The sequence below is a fragment of the Anastrepha ludens genome, chromosome 2, assembly GCF_028408465.1.
Source record: "Anastrepha ludens isolate Willacy chromosome 2, idAnaLude1.1, whole genome shotgun sequence".
NCBI classification, from domain to species: domain Eukaryota; kingdom Metazoa; phylum Arthropoda; class Insecta; order Diptera; family Tephritidae; genus Anastrepha; species Anastrepha ludens.
In genome coordinates, this window is record NC_071498.1 from 106,306,070 (window position 1) to 106,324,569 (window position 18,500).

At 35.6% G+C, this 18,500-nt stretch overlaps 1 long non-coding RNA gene across 1 annotated transcript; it reads right to left on the bottom strand.

Annotated features, from left to right (window-relative positions):
- Window positions 1-17,444: 17,444 nt before the first annotated feature.
- Window positions 17,445-17,905, bottom strand: LOC128858922 (uncharacterized). The gene is made up of 2 exons (XR_008454071.1): window positions 17,767-17,905; window positions 17,445-17,707 (listed from the first exon to the last, which is right to left on the bottom strand). It is a non-coding gene; the product is annotated as an uncharacterized LOC128858922 (long non-coding RNA).
- Window positions 17,906-18,500: the final 595 nt, after the last annotated feature.

An 18,500-nucleotide genomic window follows, 5' to 3' on the forward strand; every position in this document is an offset into this window, starting at 1 on the left:
AAGTATTTGCGGATTTGATTGACTCCATATACGGCAATTTTGCTTGTTTACATTGCCGTTTAGATCAAAATGGGCCTCATCAGACATAAACAAGCAATTTATGAAGTTGTTGTCTTCTTCGGCCATTTCAATAATTTTTTGGCAAAATTCCAGGCGAATAGGCAAATCCAGAGGGTTTCATTTGCTTGTGATTTGAACTTTGTACGGAAACAAGTTTAAGTCATCATGAACTATCCGCTGCAATGACCGTCTGCTAACTCCAATTTGCGCCGACAAGTTACGAATCGAAACTCTTGGACTTGCCTGAATTGACGATGCTACAGCCGCGATTGTGGCTTCGACCCGAACATGGGGATCTCGATGGTGCGGTCTGCGTGCGATGCTTCCAGATTCAGCAAACATGTTCACCAGCCTCATAATGGTCCATCTGCTCGGGGGAGTGCCGCCAAACTCCCGCCTAAATACTAATCTGCAAAAAAAAAAACAAAAAAAGCCGATTACTCACACAGAAAAAAAGTTATTACGTTTTGTTTTTGTAGCACGATTCGTGCGCCACCCTGTATTTACTTACTGTATGTAAGTTTTAGCTGAATCCCGAATTGCGCGCCAGCTGCTTCTGTCCTGGGCTCGCTGGTGCCAGTCAGAATACCCTGCAGCACTTGGTCCTTCCGATGAAGATGTGCTCTTCCCTTTTTCGACTTCTTTTTTGAAGAAGCACGATATTTACAGTATACCATGATCAGAACACTTCCGGCCCTGCGCCGCACCTTGCACGGATTATTAAATTATTTTGTTTGGACAAAACTTGCAATAGGTAATCTTACTTAATTGAGAACTTTTAAATTCAATGATGCCCTCCGTTTTGTCAGATTGGCTTCAACTTTGGACAAATGATATATTAATCAAATGCCACCAATATGTTAACAAACGCACGGTGCAAAATTAACCATCCAATTTTGTTTTTGAATCATTTTTTTACTAAAAAAATGAATTTTGACGCTTGTCCCTTTGCGCTTATTTTGTTCACAATTGTCAAATACCATATAATTGACGTACGACGACAATTGCAAAAATTATGAATCTGCGCTGATTAATTTTGCGCCATCTTGTAGTATAAAATATCGAGATATATTACACCGTTCGCGGAAAATATTCAGAAAATGCGAAATACAAGTTTATTCCCCAAAAATGTTATTATCGTCGTCCTGCCATAAGCTAAGTCCGTTATAGATATGAAATTATAATACTTTTTTTTAATGAAGCTAGTTTAATCCAATGATGTAAATATTAAAATACAAATTTTAAATTTTCATTCCAAATGGTCCCCATATGCGTTTGCACAAGCTTTCAAACGATTAGGCCATTATGCTATTGCAGCACGCACGGTTTCCATGGATATTGACGTCGCTGCTCGAAACAAATATTGTTTGAGACTCTCCAAATTTATGCGACACCCTGTAGTCCAATGGATCCAGATCTGGATTTCTAGACGGCCAATCTTCTGCGGCTATGAATTCAAGATTATTGTTTTTAGCCACTGATGGGTGTTTTTTGCCTTATGGGCTGGAGAGAGTCCTGTTCAACTGCTTCATCACGCTTTCTAAGACACCCTCTGGGTACACTTTTGCCCGGGTCTTAACCCCTTTTTCGCAGAAATGAAGAGATGTAACGGCTTTACAAGACACTGCTCAGCAAACCATTACGGATCCTGGGTGGCCGCCACGCTGAACACTTGGAACAACATTTTTTGCGTCTTTAAAAGTTTTAACATAGATTTTGTCATTTTGCTTATTAAAAACTTCTGCAACAGTGAAAATTGTCTCATCTGTGAAAATAATAATTTCCTGGCCATTGACCGCGTGCCACCGAGGAAGCTGCTTGCATTTGTTGAGTCAAGTTTTCTTCAAGCGCGTTGTCAAAAGTTGAGCGTCGGAAGTATTTCATGTGGAGATCATCTCTAATTAGTCTTGGCATGGATTTGAACGATAAATTCATTTTCCTGGATATGATTTTCTATTTTATAAGGGGTTTTTCGCGAACGGCTTTTATGGCTGCACTGGTTCGAACCACGCGAATGCGACTACTTCTTTTTCTGTCTGTTACTTCAGACGTTTGGGAAAAATAATTGATCGTGCGGTAAACAAACATTTTCGAAATATTAAGTTTTTTTTAGCAATTCGTAAATCTCATTTCCACTTTTACCACATTTTTGTAATGCAGTCACTTTAATGCGATTTTCCTTAGCTCCCCACTCCTTTGTTAACAAGGGAGATTTGCCACGAAACTGAGTATAATTTAATAGTAGACAATGCATACCGAGAAAAGCAAAAATAACGCAACTTTTTTCTGCGAACTTGTTCTCGGCGAATGCATTGTAAAATTTGTCACATAATTAATGGCCTAAGTAAATACCGACAACAGCACGCGCTTACATTGAAACATCCCTGCAGGTAAAAATTAAATTAGTGTGGAAGCATTCTAGTTCAGAGACTGGTATTTAATAGAGGAAGTCATACTAGCTCGTCAAGGATTAGAATCATACCAGTAGAAAATTATCAGTTTGTCCGTAAATTAGTTGATATATTTTTTTTTAATAAGAAAGTTTAAGGCTTGTCTATGAAAGCACCAATGCAGCGCTTTGATTAGAGGATTATTTATAAGTAGGTACTGATGGTAGGTACAGCAACCGGACATTTAAAATATAAATCCGAAATTTAAGTAGCATTATTTTATTGCATTAGGGAATAAGTTCATAGCGTTTTTATATTTTTTTCTATTTTACAACGATTTGTTTGATGTTTGGAAGTATTCATTTGATACTTGTATTTCGCTCTTTCTGCTCTACAAAACTATGTTAATTGTATTTTTGAGTTATTTAATTATTTATTAATTGTGAGGCTTAGAAATGGAATACCCAGGAAACAAAAAGCAACATTTTCGTCACCTGCTCTTCTTTGATTGAGGTTAAAAAGCTGCCGAAGCAACCCGGAACATTTGCGAAGTGTATGGAAAAGGTGTCATAGGTGAGTTTACAGCACGGAAATGCTTCGCAAAGTTCAAAAATGGCGATTTTAATTTCGATGACATGTCACGCGGCGGAAGGCCTTCTGAATTCGATGATGAATGTCTCAAATCACTTTTGAAGAAGAATGCGCTGAACCAGTCGACTCTCAATCACCTTCATTAAATGGGATTTATCGAAAAATTGGGATGCTGGGTGCCTGAGGAGCTCAATAAAAATAAAAAAACCAAGAAAGTTCCCTCCAAATTGATTATCAGCATCTCGTCCGCCATCGAGCAATGCGCGGTCGCAAACAGCGCCTTTTGTACCGAATCGTCGTGGAAGAAGAAAAATGGTGCCTATAAATCAATATGAAGCAAAGAAAGGACTGGGCGGAAATACGCCAGAACCAAGAGTTAAGCCGGATCTTTATTCCAAATACACTGCCTAAATAAGACTATTCGCCTGAAAAGACCTGATCGATATGGTTAAACCATACTCCTTCACTACAACGAAAGGCCCCATACTGCACAAGTTGTCAAAGCTGCACTCGAAAAGCTCGAATGGGAGCTCCTTCAGTATCCGAGATATTCTCCGGACCTTGCACCAACCGATTACCATCTTTTGTGCTGCCTGTTAAACCATATAAAGGGCGTTACCTTCGATAATAAAGAGGTCCATAGAACCTGCCTCAACAACTTCTTTTACACCACACCAGGCGATTTTTGGCGGAACGGCATCAATAAATTCCTTTTTTCCACTTCTGTTTTTCCTATATGGTATTACAAGGGACGAATTTTGATTCTTTGTTCAAGTGGACCTCGCGGGGCATCCATTTATCCTATCCTGAAGTAAATACCTCAAATTGCATTTCTTTAATTTGAATTGAATTGAATTTAATTTGAATTTGAGAATTTGTTTTAATTTAGTTTGATATGAATTTTAATCAATTACTGTACCAGAAAGAAATTTCATTCAAATCAAATGAAAATAAAAAAATTAATATGTAATGGTATATATTAAATCGTTGGAATCTAGGGGCATGGATATGTTTTTGTTTTTTTTATTTTAACTGGTCTAAAACTGGTTATTTTATAAATATATGGGACTACAATTTTTTCTGGCTGGTATAAACTAGAATTGTAGCTGGTATTTTGCTGTTGCATAGTTGACAATTTCCATTTCGTAAACCATCGCCGATTAAAAATCCCACTTGCTGACATAGAAAACAGGTAGATCTCGAACTGCTTGAGCTGCATAGTAAACTGGTAGCATTCTAGTTCATAACTGGTATTTTTCCCTGCAGGGATTGTTTGGCTTCCATGGTAATGGTAGATTAATTTTGTATACGCCAAAACGGATGTTTAATCTGGTATATGCATTTTTTCACGATTTATGCCACAAAACACACGAATGTTAGATGAGTAAAGCGCATGTAAGTAAATTGATAAATGGCCACCTCTGTGCAGTATTTGTGGTTTTACAACTGTGTCCATAAGTATGACTAGCATCGAGGCGTGAAGCATAGGGGACTAGAGGGTCTTTCAAGTGCGACCTTCGTTTTTATTTAGCGTATAACACAATCAAAACAGTTCAAAGTACACTGAGTACATATTTTTGATGGAAATTAATTAACTCTTCCGTGTCTAGAAGTACAATTTTTTAATGATAAATTATATTTTCCAAATGAAACCTCTCCAGTGCTTATGCATACCTATCTATTTTGATTCTCTTGTTGTAATTTTGGACGACGTTTAGGCCAAATTAAGGCTCCATAAAGATAATGTTACGCCGAATGTTGTCTCTCAAATCTTCAGTTGTTCTTTTGTAGTTAACCTAGATTTTATATTCAAAATGGTTACACAGCGATAATTCAAAGGCATCAACCGGGCGATCTTGGTGACGAATAAACAAAAATTCTACTCCATGGGAATTTAAAATACTGATTATTACGCTTACTATATGGCATACCACTTCACCCTATTGGAACCACTTATCGTCAGAATTCATGTCATTAACTGCAGGCAAAAAAAAAGGAGAAATCTTGTTAATAAAGGGTCATCAGAATAGGGTTTTTTAGACAGATCGCGCGTGACAACTGTCAAACGAAATACATAATTTTTTTCAGTATTCATTGACATTTCATCATGGAAAGACTGATGCCTCAACAACGTTTACAAATCGTACAATTGCATTACGAAAATCGCCGCTCTGCGAAAAGTATTCATCGCGCACTCAGACCAACTTATGGTGTTCAGCGCTTAGGCCCATTTTTGTTTTAATGGTTACGTCGATAAGCAAAATTGCCGTATTTGAGCTGAAGAGCAAACCGAAGACTTTCAAGAACAGCCATTAGATCCATTGAAAACAATCGTTTGGTGCAGCTTATGAGCTAGAGGAATCATCGGTCCATATTTCTTCAAAGACGGCTGGCGCCAACGTAACAATTAATGGTGAACGCTATCGCGCAATGGAAAACGACTTTTTGATGCAGTGATTCCCGAAATTGAAGCACGTGGTCTCCACAACATGTGGTTGCAATAAGACGGTGGGTGCTACTTGCCATACAGTCCATAAAGCTTACTGCGTCATCGTTTCGGTTACTAATTTATCTCTCGTCTCTGATCAGTGGATTGGCTACCAAGATCGTGTTATGTCACACCTTTGGACTTTTATTTGTGGGGTATGTATAGTCTAAAGTGGATAAACCAGCTTCGATTGATGCATTTGAAGCCAACTAAAGTTACGAAAGTTATTTACGAAATACCGACCGAAGTTCTCCAGCGAGTTATTCAAAATTACGGCTCAGTTGCGGCCGAAAAAAAAAAATTCATGAATGGTTCTACACAAAAATTTTAAAGATTGCCCCATTAATTTGAATTTTCGTTGCTTTATTTCAATTCAAAATCCGATGCCCCCAAATTGAGCACCCTTTATGTCCCGGTATCGCAATCTATTGGTGGTGATCACACTTGCAGCGTTTGATCGTCTTCAATGGTTTCTTTCAGAGTAGCGATATTTTCAATTGTAGAGGCAGGATGAGTCCTAATGCTCAAATATAGCCCTAATTTTTTTCAGACTCATCACATTCTTAGCCTATTTCAATTATTCTTACTTCGCTTTCGAGTGAAATCGATTGTAACTTGCAGGTTTTCTACTTAATATTTGCCAAAAGAGATATTATCGATATGCGACAGCTGCCAAGGAAATATACTGCTGAATAAGAAACTCACGCTTGAAAGGCCCTGCGCGAGCGAAAGTGACTTCAATGTTTGCCAAGAGTTCACAAAATTGGCAATTAAAATTGGTATTCGCGTTAACTATAATGAAAGTAGTATAGAACAAAGCGGTCAATCTACATAAATATCTCACATAAATTAATTTGAATTGTGTTTGAGAATTAAATTGAAAATTGCTGTGATGAGAACTATGTAAATTGAATATGTGATGCGAGGGAAAGCTGAAGTTACTTTTAAAATCTTTATTTTTCCATTTAAATTATTTATTTATTATTAAATGTACACTTTCAAAGTGTTCTTTCTCTTACATGTAGTACACATTTCTGTCACCGACGCACAGTGTGACGCGTGTGGCCAAAAATAGTGTAAATGAAAATGGTAAGTTTAGTAATACATTACAGAAGATCGTTCATGAATACCCTAATTAAAACGAGGCTGAAAGATTTTTCACAATTTTCTTTTTCTAATATAAAAATTCTCTTCTAAAAGATATTTTTTTCCCAAACATAACTTGTTTTATAGGCAGTTTGTAGAAGGCATGACCCAGCCATCATAGCCACTGGATCTGTGTGTAATATTAATCAATTATACAATATGTCCTCAGTCATTTGTTACAACTTGTTGCCATCTTTTAGGTAACCTGTGAATTCCTGTTTTGTAGAAGACTAGAACTTCTTGGAATTAAAACCGTCTCAGCAACTGCCTTAGAAACACTTTCAAAAGATTTGAATTTGTTTTTCCGTTACATAATTTTGCAAAGATCTGAATAGGTCAGAGATCTGAATCAGATGATGCAACGTAAGGTGAATACGGTGGGTGACTAAGGACTTCCCATCCTCACGCATTTAGTGTTTGTTGTGCCACCATTGCAATATGCAGTCGAGCAGTATCCTAGTGGAACACTATTCCTTTTCCGGACAGTAAAGCTGGATAGCTGCATTCAATTAACCTGCTCATTGCAGTACAAATCCGCGTTGATGGGTTTTCCCTGTTTCAGCAATTCGTAGTACACTGGACCTCTTCTGTTCCATTACAAACAAAGCAGTACTTTTTGTTGATGGATACTTGGATTTGGAATTATTGCTGATGATGCTCTTGCTTTACAGTAAGATTTTTTCCCTTAAAGAACCCATTTTTCATCTCCCGTAATCAGCTTGTCCAAAAACGGTTCAAATTATTTTGCGTGAATTCATGTAGAACCCAAATACTTTGCTTTAACATAAACCGAAGAGATTTAATGTGATCTCCAACAGTTGTATGATGAATGCCAAAGTCTTCTGCATTTTCTCGATTTGTTAAATCTGGATTATTTCCCAACGTGGATCGCAAACCCCCATTGCCGATCTTAGATGATCATCCGGACCGATCACTTTCTTGGAGGCAAAACTCTTCGGAAAGAAATTTGCTAAACCATCTTTGATAAGTACGAACATTTACAACATCTTTTCCTAATTGGTTGGTTAAAGTGGTGATTCTTCCAGAATCCAACTAGCGCTTCCGCACCATTTTGTTGCCACATCCTCGTTACCAACTGGTTTAACGGTTATTTACAGCATGACTATATCCAGTCTGTGCGGTTTAAGAATCTTATTAGGTTGTTGACGTGTAAGCCAGACAGTTGTTCGAGATTCTCGAACAGCGGTCGGCTCAGGGTTAACATTCTGTCCCTCCATAGGGCAGGGCATTCACAGAGGAAATGAAAGATTGTCTCCGTTTTCTCCGGTTGCTTACAACTGTGACTGTATGTATTATGAGGGATACCCATTTTGGCTGCCTGTTCTCCGATAGACCTGAAGCCAGTTATGACTGCCGTTAGTCTACAGGCATTCCATCGTTTCATTCTTATTAATGCCAATGATTGCTTGAGGTTGTTGGTGGGCCATATCGTCCTGCTAATTTTGCATTTCGTCTGGTATTTCCACCTACAATCCGCGATTCGAAGGTATTTTAGGGAAATTGCATTCTTGGTTGCATCTAATGGTGTGAATACCGATTCTGCACGAACGCTATTCATGGCACATCCCCTTCTTGCCAGCTCATCTGCTTTTTCGCTACCTTCAATGTTCCGATGCCCTGGGACTCAGATTAAGGTAACTTTCTGGTTTCCACTCAAGATGGTGAGGCTACTTCTACTTTGTTCCACCACTTTAGAGGTTGTAGTAGCCGAACCCAATGCCTGGATTGCAGCTTCGCTATCCGAAAGAATAGCGATATTGCCCTTAAAAAAGAAATCCGTGATTAGTAGCCTACAGGCTTCCCCAATTGCCACTACTTTCGCCTGGAAGACACTGCTGGTATTAGGGAGACGCACAGATTTCTCAATTTTAAGTCTGTGGGAATATAAACCAGCTCCAACACCTCTTTTCCTAATACCGCACATAAATTTTTACATACAACCGATGCGTTGCTTCCTGTTTGGAATTCATACAAAATGCAGTGCCGGAAATGCACTTTATCTACTGACATGCTTTTCAATTTAAATATTACAAGTAAATGATGAGCAGTAAAACCGGACTCCTTTTATATTAAATAACAGGTAAAAAAATCCCAATGGATCAGAAGCCAAGAAAAATTACAAATCACAGGCCTATATAAAATACGGCTGGGCTTTCCCTCCAACCCAATACTTAGCACTAAATAGCTTTTCATCACATTCAGTTATGAATTTCCATTTCAATTGATAAGAAGTGCAAAAAAAGCTAAAATTGAAATAAGAACTTTGATAACATAAATATTTAGAAAAGGCCCGCATTTCCAATATGAATAAATATTGCTATTTGTTGTAAGACTGTATGTATTATAAATGAAACATTGTTTTAACCTTCATTTCCTAATAATTTTTATTGTGGCACCTGTTTTAAAAATTTTTGATCGTTTAAGAATTTGTTAGTAAATTACTGATAATCGATTAAGGGCGTTTATATCAACGTTACGGTTTAGGATGCTCTAATCTTACCTAACAACGACCATTAATTGTGAAAGTTGTAACAGCATAAAACATTACCCATAAATGGATGGGCAATGCTGCTAAAATAAAGAAAAAGAATATATTCAAGATGTAATATATTATAATTTCTCCCTAATTTGAGAGTAGTTGTCCACCGTAAAGACAGCTGCACTAACCCAAGTGCCATAACTGCTAACTTTTAGGCTTTTATAAAATGCAGTGAACTGCGCATTTGATAAAAAAAAAGTGAGTCACAGCTGCTATTATTGATCACCAATTATTACTTGTCAGAGCGGATCAATCACAGAAAAGAACGAAAAAATTCAGTTAACAGTTATGTGCTAATCGAAAATTTAATGCATTTTGCATAAAAAAGCGTACTTATGGGGGCGTTCCATATGTTCATGAACTTGTGAGTTTCAGGTATTGTAGCTACTTCGCAATTTCTTTTGATTTTCTAAACGGTTTTGCAAATTTTAATTTTTTTTGCACGTTTTTTACTCCGTAATCTATGGGTGTTAGAAAAAACAAGAATTATAGGGAATGAAATAAAGTTCAGTAATAAACATATTTTTTAAAATGGTTAAATATAATCGCAGAAAAAGTATTAAGTAGGTAATATTTTCTTGTTGTTTTTTTACCCAAAGGAAACAATCAAAAGTTTTTTAAAACATATTTCATTAAAGTTGGAAGTGTCCTTAACTTATGCTTTAAGTATAAAATATGTGTTTTTTGCTTTCTCAAAAAATTCATTCTTGAATTTTCGGCTATACGGCTCGATCAACATAACTTGCGTGTCCGCAGGCCTTTAAAACTTTTTTAAAAACGCATGAATTAAAATAAAGCAAATGTTTTTTTCAATACTTTTATTAATGATTTCCGAACCCCCCAGGAGTTATGACATGTTTGGTGAGCTTTATTTTTTGATGTAGTATTCCTAGGCGTTCGCCGTAGCGGAGCGGGTTGGTGCATGACTATCTAGGGCACGAAACATTAAATTATTGAATAAAAAGGTTTTGCTAATAGAAAGGAAAAAGTTTTTCGCCGAGTGTATTTCTGCCATACAAAACCTCCTCATGTAAAGTAGACCATTTACCATTCAGAGCCGTCTAAAAACTTAGGTTCAAAAAGACGTAATCATTTTATTGAAAGCTATTACAAAGTCTGAATAAAGATGAATAAGCTATCATCAAAAATAGAAACGTTTTAATATTTGACTATTACTTGTGAGGAATAAAACATTTTTTTTTATATATAAAGGGATACTAATAAGCAATTTCCACTTGATAAAATAAATAGTTTTAAGAAGAATTTTGCACTATAATCGGAATTCGCTCTCCATAAGGTCTGCTAGCGTTGTGTCTTTTAAACGTCTTTGAGAAGAATTTAGCCGAAGTAAAATGGGTGCTTTATCGTTGACATAATGTTTTAGTCGTTGTTTGTGGGAGCTGTGACAAATTACTTCGTTACTTTAGTCACAGTTAGTATGCGAAAATACGTAATAATAATCTAAACTACGTGTACTGGCAATTTTTTTTTTTGATTTCGTTTTACTCTGTTCATTATGGGTAATGGTGGTTAGATGATGAGAAATAATTTGCAGAAAAAATCTAAAATTTGCAACACCACTTGGCACACTTCAAATACAAAAAACCACGAAATCTGAAATCGAAAAGTGCACGGACGTATGGAACACCCCATTTATATACTCATGCGTAATTGTATATGCACAGAATATATAGTAAATCAGAAAAAATATGCAGGAATGCAACAACAAAAATGAAAATGTGCAAATAAGCCTAGGATTTTTCATTTTCTGCAACTCTTGCTCTTGACAGCACGATGACCGCATAATATTAAAAAAAAAAAAATCATGACCACACGCGCCCATAGTAAAGACTGAGATTTTCTCCAAATGCTGACATGTGGCCAGACAAATTTCATGGAAGTTCAGCCAGGAGTTTTAAATTTTCTATTTATGAATAACTCCTTTAGAGAAGAAGTCGACATAAGTCACAGCTACGTAGAATTTAGGAGCAGGCTAGTTTATAATCACATAAGCAATCAAGCGTTTTCTTTAACGGAAAGTTAATCGTCACTTCCTATAGTATTCCAAAGGTGAAACTTGTAGGTTCATATTGAACAACTAGAATATCCGCAGAGATTTCAGCGACTGTGATATGCCTACGTGTCTCTGCACTTATGACTGCTATATTTTTCAGTTGAGAAAAGAAATGTGAGATGAGGCAAATTGTCACCAATATTGTTGAAGGGAGGCTGGTTCAAGTTATGACTCGAAGTATCTTATTTTGTTTAAAATCTGATTTCATTTTTCTTTTCTTTAATTGAAAATGTTCCTCGACTCCATTATTGCAGTTTGTAGCCATCCAGAGGCATGTTTGACAAAGCGCTGTTTGACGCGGGTACATCGTTTGAGGTTTGGAAAAAGCAATCAAAACACCGCTAAAGTGCATAGAAATCTTTGACCTTCCACGTAAAATATCCAATAGTTTTACTAAAGCGTTTTTCAGTAAGAGCGCTTCAACTTTTTTTTTGAATAAAACACAAACGGTTTGACTTTTTTAACTAATTTTTTATTATCGAGTTTGAACATATACATTTATGTAAGCATGAAATTCGATTTCTTTTGCATGACCACCGCGTGCACGTTTTACGAAATCCAATCGTTGAACCCAATTTTCGACCACTCTTTTACATAAATCGGCCGAAATTCCAGCAATTTCGCGTTCAATATTGGCTCTGAGCTCACAAATCGTCGCCGGCCGTGACACTGTGATGTGATGCGATACCTGAAGATGATATCTACATTTTCACTGATAGCCAGGCGGCCATAAAATCCCTCAGAAAGCAGTCGACAATCTCCAAGGTAGCCATTAAATGCCGCGCAACTCTTAACAGTTCACCTAATGGTAGAATGGCTTTCTGGCCATTGTGACATTGAGGGAAACTGCAGAGCCGATGAACTAGCGAAAATCGGCACCAAATTTGTTCGATGCTTCAATGTCATAGACAATGACATAGGTATACCCTTGCAAAAAGGTAAACTGCTTATTTGTATGCTCTTATGCAGCCTAGGATAGGTTTTAGATGTTTTCCTAACAAAACTCCTAACAGCTCTACTCCTAACAAAAGCTGGACAATTACAGAAGAAGTGCTCTACTGTTTCTTTCTTTTCATTTTCTCTACAATTTCTGCAGTATTCATGCGAAAATTCTTCTAGCCTCGAAGACTCCGTACCTAATATCCAATGACCGGTAACACCACCCTGGACCTTCGAGATTTTTTTTCTTAAGAGGTTAAGCAATTCTTCTGACCATTAATGACCATAAGTATCAGTCCTTGTATTAAGCATATCTGCCCTTGTATTATTTTTAAAATTAGCCTGTAAAGTTTAACCTTTAAACCAATTTTATAAAAAAATAAAAGAAACGTTTGTTCATTTTGAAATTCAATCCGAAGTCATCTATATTTCTAAGTCTACATTTAAGAATTCAAGTAATAGGCGGTAGTATTATTGTTTTTAATATATATTATTATACTGTTGCTCCTTTAGACCCTCAAACTGGTATAGCGTCTGCTAAGCTGAGATCTACGCTATAGACAAAGCAGCAACAAGAATAAGACGAATGGACTTATCTAAGACAAACCTTACCATTTTTGTTGATAGTCAAGCAACGATCAAGGCACTGGTCTCCTACGAATCAATTTAAGATGTATTAAATAATGCAGGAAGTTGCTTATCCAACAACTCAACAAAACACGTGGGGATCTCCGACCACTCTGGAGTAAAGAGAAATGAAAGAGCGGATGAGTGTGCAACGTAAGGCTCTGAGCTTGACCTTCAGCGAGCGGTAGAGGACAAAATCAATCAATCATAGTTTCTGAAGCGTTTTTGAATATATGCGCGGCCTGGTGTTGTCTTGTCTTAATGGCGGCATCTCATAGTGAATTATTCTCTGGCAGTAGCAATTATTACAAACACTGCTTTTCTGTTGCACTCGAAGCTGTTTGGTTTTCGACTTCTGTGGTACTGTAGAAGGTCACAAAAGTAACGACTTTATTTGCCTAGGATTGTTAGTAGATTTATTTATTTATTTTTGTATTGCACCACGCATATATATTATATATATATATTTGTTTGGTGGCTTAAAATTGCTCAAAGGTAGGTAGGTACACAGTAAAAATGATGGTTTATATTTAATACCAGTTGCTATTGAATTTATACAATTTTGGAATTAAATTTGATTTTTAATTCTAAAAAGTTTTATTTTAAGACGATGAAATATTCTTGCAATTATTTTAAATCCAAAATGGGTTTAAAACAAAACTTTAATTGGTGCTGAGCGTTGCGTTATTTTAAATTTAATACCTATTAGATTTAACGTAAGACCAAAAAAACATTAAAATGCTCTCTTTAATGTTTCAAGCTATTTTGGTTTCAGTTTAAGTTTCAATTATATTCAATTTAAAATTTATTGGTTTAAAAGTAAAACCAAAAAAGTATTAAAAAATTCTCTCACTCTCAATTAATTTTAATGTACTCTGAACTTTAGTATTATTTGCTTTAAAGTAAAACCAAGAAAGTATTAAAAAATTCTCTCACTCTCTGCCACTCACTCACTCTCAGTGTCATTTTTTCCACTATTCTAGAAGCATGTTTTTAAAAGTGAAATACCACGCGGAAGGAAAGCGATGATAGCGAGGTAATTTCTGAAGAAGATCTTCGTTTTTTTCAAAACTGCATAGTTAAAGACGAACTGAATCTGGTGCAGCAGAAATTGCGAGAAACGTTAAAATCGAGACAAAAATTTATAGCAACTGCGTGGAATGTTTTGGAAATATGAAAGCAGTGTGGAACAAATTTTTATTGCTGCGAGTGGCGGTTCTAATTTGGGAAACTGTACAGAATTGACGTCTGAAATAATACCTTATTTGATTTTCTTAAAGTTGCTGCCATCCACTGCCAGTGGACGCGAGCAAAAAAAAGCAAAATTCCGGTTGCTGATTGCTCTATGGTAGTGATGGGCAAACTCAGCACATTTGCACTGTGCAGCAGCGTGTGCTTCTGCGTGCGTAAAAGTGCTAGGTGAAGGGGGATAACAAAGCACAGGGAAGAAACAGAAAAATTGAGCGAGTTGTGTCTGTGTTTGTACCCTGAATGAGAGAGCAATTATTCTTGAATTCTTACCATGGATGCCAACTTTTAACTTCATATCAACAAATTAAAAAAAAAATAGGTTTTTTTGGTACATTTTTCTTCAATAACTAAATTTAATACATATTACACTTTCCATTATAATAATGAATTAAAAAAGTTCGCGTAATACTGTTTTTTAATTGCTAGATGTAAAGAAAGTTAAGACCTCTGAAAATATTTAATTTGAGATTAAATTAAAATCTTACATATTGGAACAGTTAAATCTTCAATAATATTGATCACTGCATATACTGACGAATCTGTAAATTATTCACACTTATGTTATGATTACTTAAATGGTTTTTGAGATCGGATATATTTTTTATATATTTTATATTTTTTTTAGCAAATTACTTTATAAAACTGCAAACTCTCTTCAGCTACCGAAGTTTGTCGAATGTTTCAGAATTTTTAGCTACTGAATGATACCATTTTTTCTTTTATTTTTCACAAAAAGTGGACGTGATTGATAACTAATTTCGCCCATCTAAATCCAATACAGTCTGATATGCACAACTGCAAATAAAAATAAACAACTAAGAGTATATACTTATGTATATAAATTATGAATAATAAAATCAACAATACCCAAAATTGATTCCCACATTTAACAACTGCGGCAACTCTTACTCATAAGTTTTGACATTTCATAAATAAAATCAGTTTTTTCGTGATTTCTTCATTTTTCGACGATATTTTTTGAGACCGTAAGTTACATATTATTGTCGCATAAAAAACCACTAATATTAAGTGTATTTGTATGGTGTAGATGCAGTGAAAGTGCTGAAAATTATATTTAAAAATTTGAAGCGGCGAACGTCAAAACAAAGTGCACAGTGTTCAACTGCCGACAAAAACCTAAATTTATTTCTAATGTGTAATATATTACTCTGTTTTAACTTTTAATTTAGATAAACAAAGTTAAATAAAATATTAAATATAAAACATTTGGTTCAGCATGTCCTCAAATAAAAGAACATTGTTAAATTTGAATCCGAAGTGGAGTGTAACTTTTTTATGCAAATATGTAGACGGAGAATCACAATGCCTTGTATGTGAAAAACGTGTGGTGTGTAAGGTTTTTAACATAAAGAGACATTATGAGCTGCACAGGAGTGAATATGATGAATATGTAGGAAAAGAAAGGAAAAGTATATACAAATCCTTAAGGGGGAAGTCTACTGTGACAAGGGACAAAACAGGCTTATTTTCCGGATTTTATTTCTAACAAAATATTGCTCGTACATAAAATCTATTTAAACTCTTATCTTTATTATATATTTAAGTTTTTGAAAAAAAAATTTTAAGTCAAAATATTCAAAATGGCCGCTGTGGCACTTCTGCAAGCGCAGGTCCGCTTTTCTCAGGTGCCTAAACGGTGTACATGAAATCTTTCGTTTCGGTGATCTAAAACAAAAAAACAAAATATTGTTATCATATACATAGTATTGACTCTCGTCTGACGTAGGATTATGTCGATAAAAAATTTTGGCGTTGAAAAAAAAATTCTTGAAATTTTTTTCTTTTTTTTTGCCTAAAATTGATGTTACTATTGTTTATAACAATTTAACAAATAACGATATCAAAAAAATCCTATGTCAGACGAGAGACACTATTACAGAGAATATATAATTAAATTTTTAAGCTGATTCATTTATCAGAACTCGAGATATGTGAAGTTTTGTATATTAAAAGCAGTAGGAATTTTGTCCCCTTATCTCGTAGAACTATAAGCAGACGAGTAGATGAAATGGCGGAAATTACAGAATCGCAGTTAAAAGAGCGTATAAAATCATTCACAGCGATTTCATTGGCAATTGACAAAAGTACAGATATATCCGACATAGCCCAATTAGCGATTTTTATCCGAGGAGTTGATGCCCACCTAAATATATGTGAAGAACTTTCGGACATTATTCCAGTGACAGGGACGACTAAAGGTGAAGATTTATTTCAATGTGTTAATGAATGTACTGAACGTATGGGTGTATCATGACGAAGAGTGGTTTGCGTTGCCACCGATGGTGCGAAATCCATGAGCGGATGCAAACAAATTTCTCTAATCATTTTTGTGTATTTTGTCATACTGTGCGCATTGCCATATGCGAGTGATTTGAATTTGAGAGCAACTAAGTACTCACCAAGAATACCCACTCTGCTATGATAATTTCCTCAATGTTTTTTGAAAAAATCCTCTATTTTTTTTAATGGAAACATGTACAATATAAATTGTCCTTTTTAACAAAATAAAATGTATAACATCCATTGTTTAAATAAAACATGGCTGGTTGAGATTACTGTTCGCTGTTGTGACCAGCATTCTTTAAAAAAAAATGCACTAATATAAAAACATAAGATATACATACATACTTATATGTAAACGAAGACAATTTTTTCATTCAGAAAAATATACACCGATTTGTCAGTACAAATTTATCTCCACATAGTTTAGCAACTATGAAACTTTGACATGCGAATGTTCAAACTTCTTGATTATATAATCGCCTATGCTTCTTGGTTACAAAAATTATAAAAGTAAATAAAATAGAAATTTGCAAAGATGATGTTAATATTCAAAGAAGCGTTTCCAATAAAAAAAAACAAAAGCATTTTATTATTTCATATGAACGATCAACACTTCGAAATCCCTTAACATGGAATGAAGTCCCCTTATCTGGTAATTTTGCTGTTGGCAAAGCTTCACTCTCTTTTTTACAAACACATATGCGTTGCTCAGAAGTGATTAATATACGTACACGTCTATTGCTTACCCTTCTAATGTAAGTTTGTCGCCCCCCCATCTAGCACTTTGCTAGCACGCTCTGCTGCGAGCGTGCCAGGCTGCTGCCCGTCCCTACTCTATGGCATGAAAAAAGCGAGCCGCAGCAATCAAACATTCAGCAAAAATATTAAGTCTACATAACCGCAACGACCCTTCCCACGACAGTCGGTTAGACGTAACCAGAAGGACTGACCCTTATTTATATCCAAGCTAGCAGTGTCACTCCAGCAGCATTCCTCAAATATTTTTAGAGGATGTTTAATGCTGTTCTTTCAGGGACGTTTTAATTCCAATTAAAAATACTTTTACCACAATTGCATTGAATTTTTTATAACCAAATGAATAAAACAACTTATTACACCATTGTGAATACACATAGCTTATTTGATATATCTATGGGTTCACATTCCATTTCGGCTTCGTGCAACTTGGTTTGTTATCCAAAATAGTGTTTAGCATCTTTGTATACCCCCTTGAACCAGTCGCCAATTTTTCTCACAGCTTTTTTAAAAAAATTTTCCTAGAAAAATATAAATATTGGAAGTAAGTAATTAAAACATTAAAAGAAAAGTTACGTACCGCTTCAGCAGGCTGCAAAATTAGAAAAAAAATCAGTATTGTAAAAATTACAATATCGAATACTTTGAGTGCCATTTTCTTGAAACGAGAAGAAGCTCAAGCTACTTGGTGAACGTCGCAAGTTAAACTTAATATTGCACACAAAGGAAATTTGTTATGACTCAAGTTGGAACTAAAAACTTACGTAAGAAGTTATTTTAATTGATTCGTTCAACTTTTTATGGAAGAATAACAGTTGCGTGACCGCAACGTGAGCCGCGAGTATCTACACTGTGCGACATAACTATAGCGCTAGGACTTATTGACACATTTTGACACTTTGTTTCTTATTTAGTTTTTGTAATTTTTTATGAAAACACAGTGCATTCTTCCAAAAAAAACCTCACAAATCTAACTTGTAAACTTTGTGCAAATTAAAAAAGAAAATCTACAAATTTTAAACAGAATATCACACTTTTTATTGGGTATGGGAATAAGTTTCCGTCTTTTCCAGTATGCAATGCTCTTGTACGGAGTGAACCGCTCTCCAATAAGGGCTGACTGCATTGATCGGAAGATGCAATGTCGTTGGAATACGGCGGGTGAGGCAAGATTCCCTAATTCAGTCCCTTTAAATCTTTCTGGACCGATTTAACAACGTGTGGCCTGGCGTTGTCATGCAGCAAAATCAGTTTGTCATGTCGACCGTCCCATTTCAGCCGCTTTTCTGTGAGAGATCGATTTAAACGCATTAG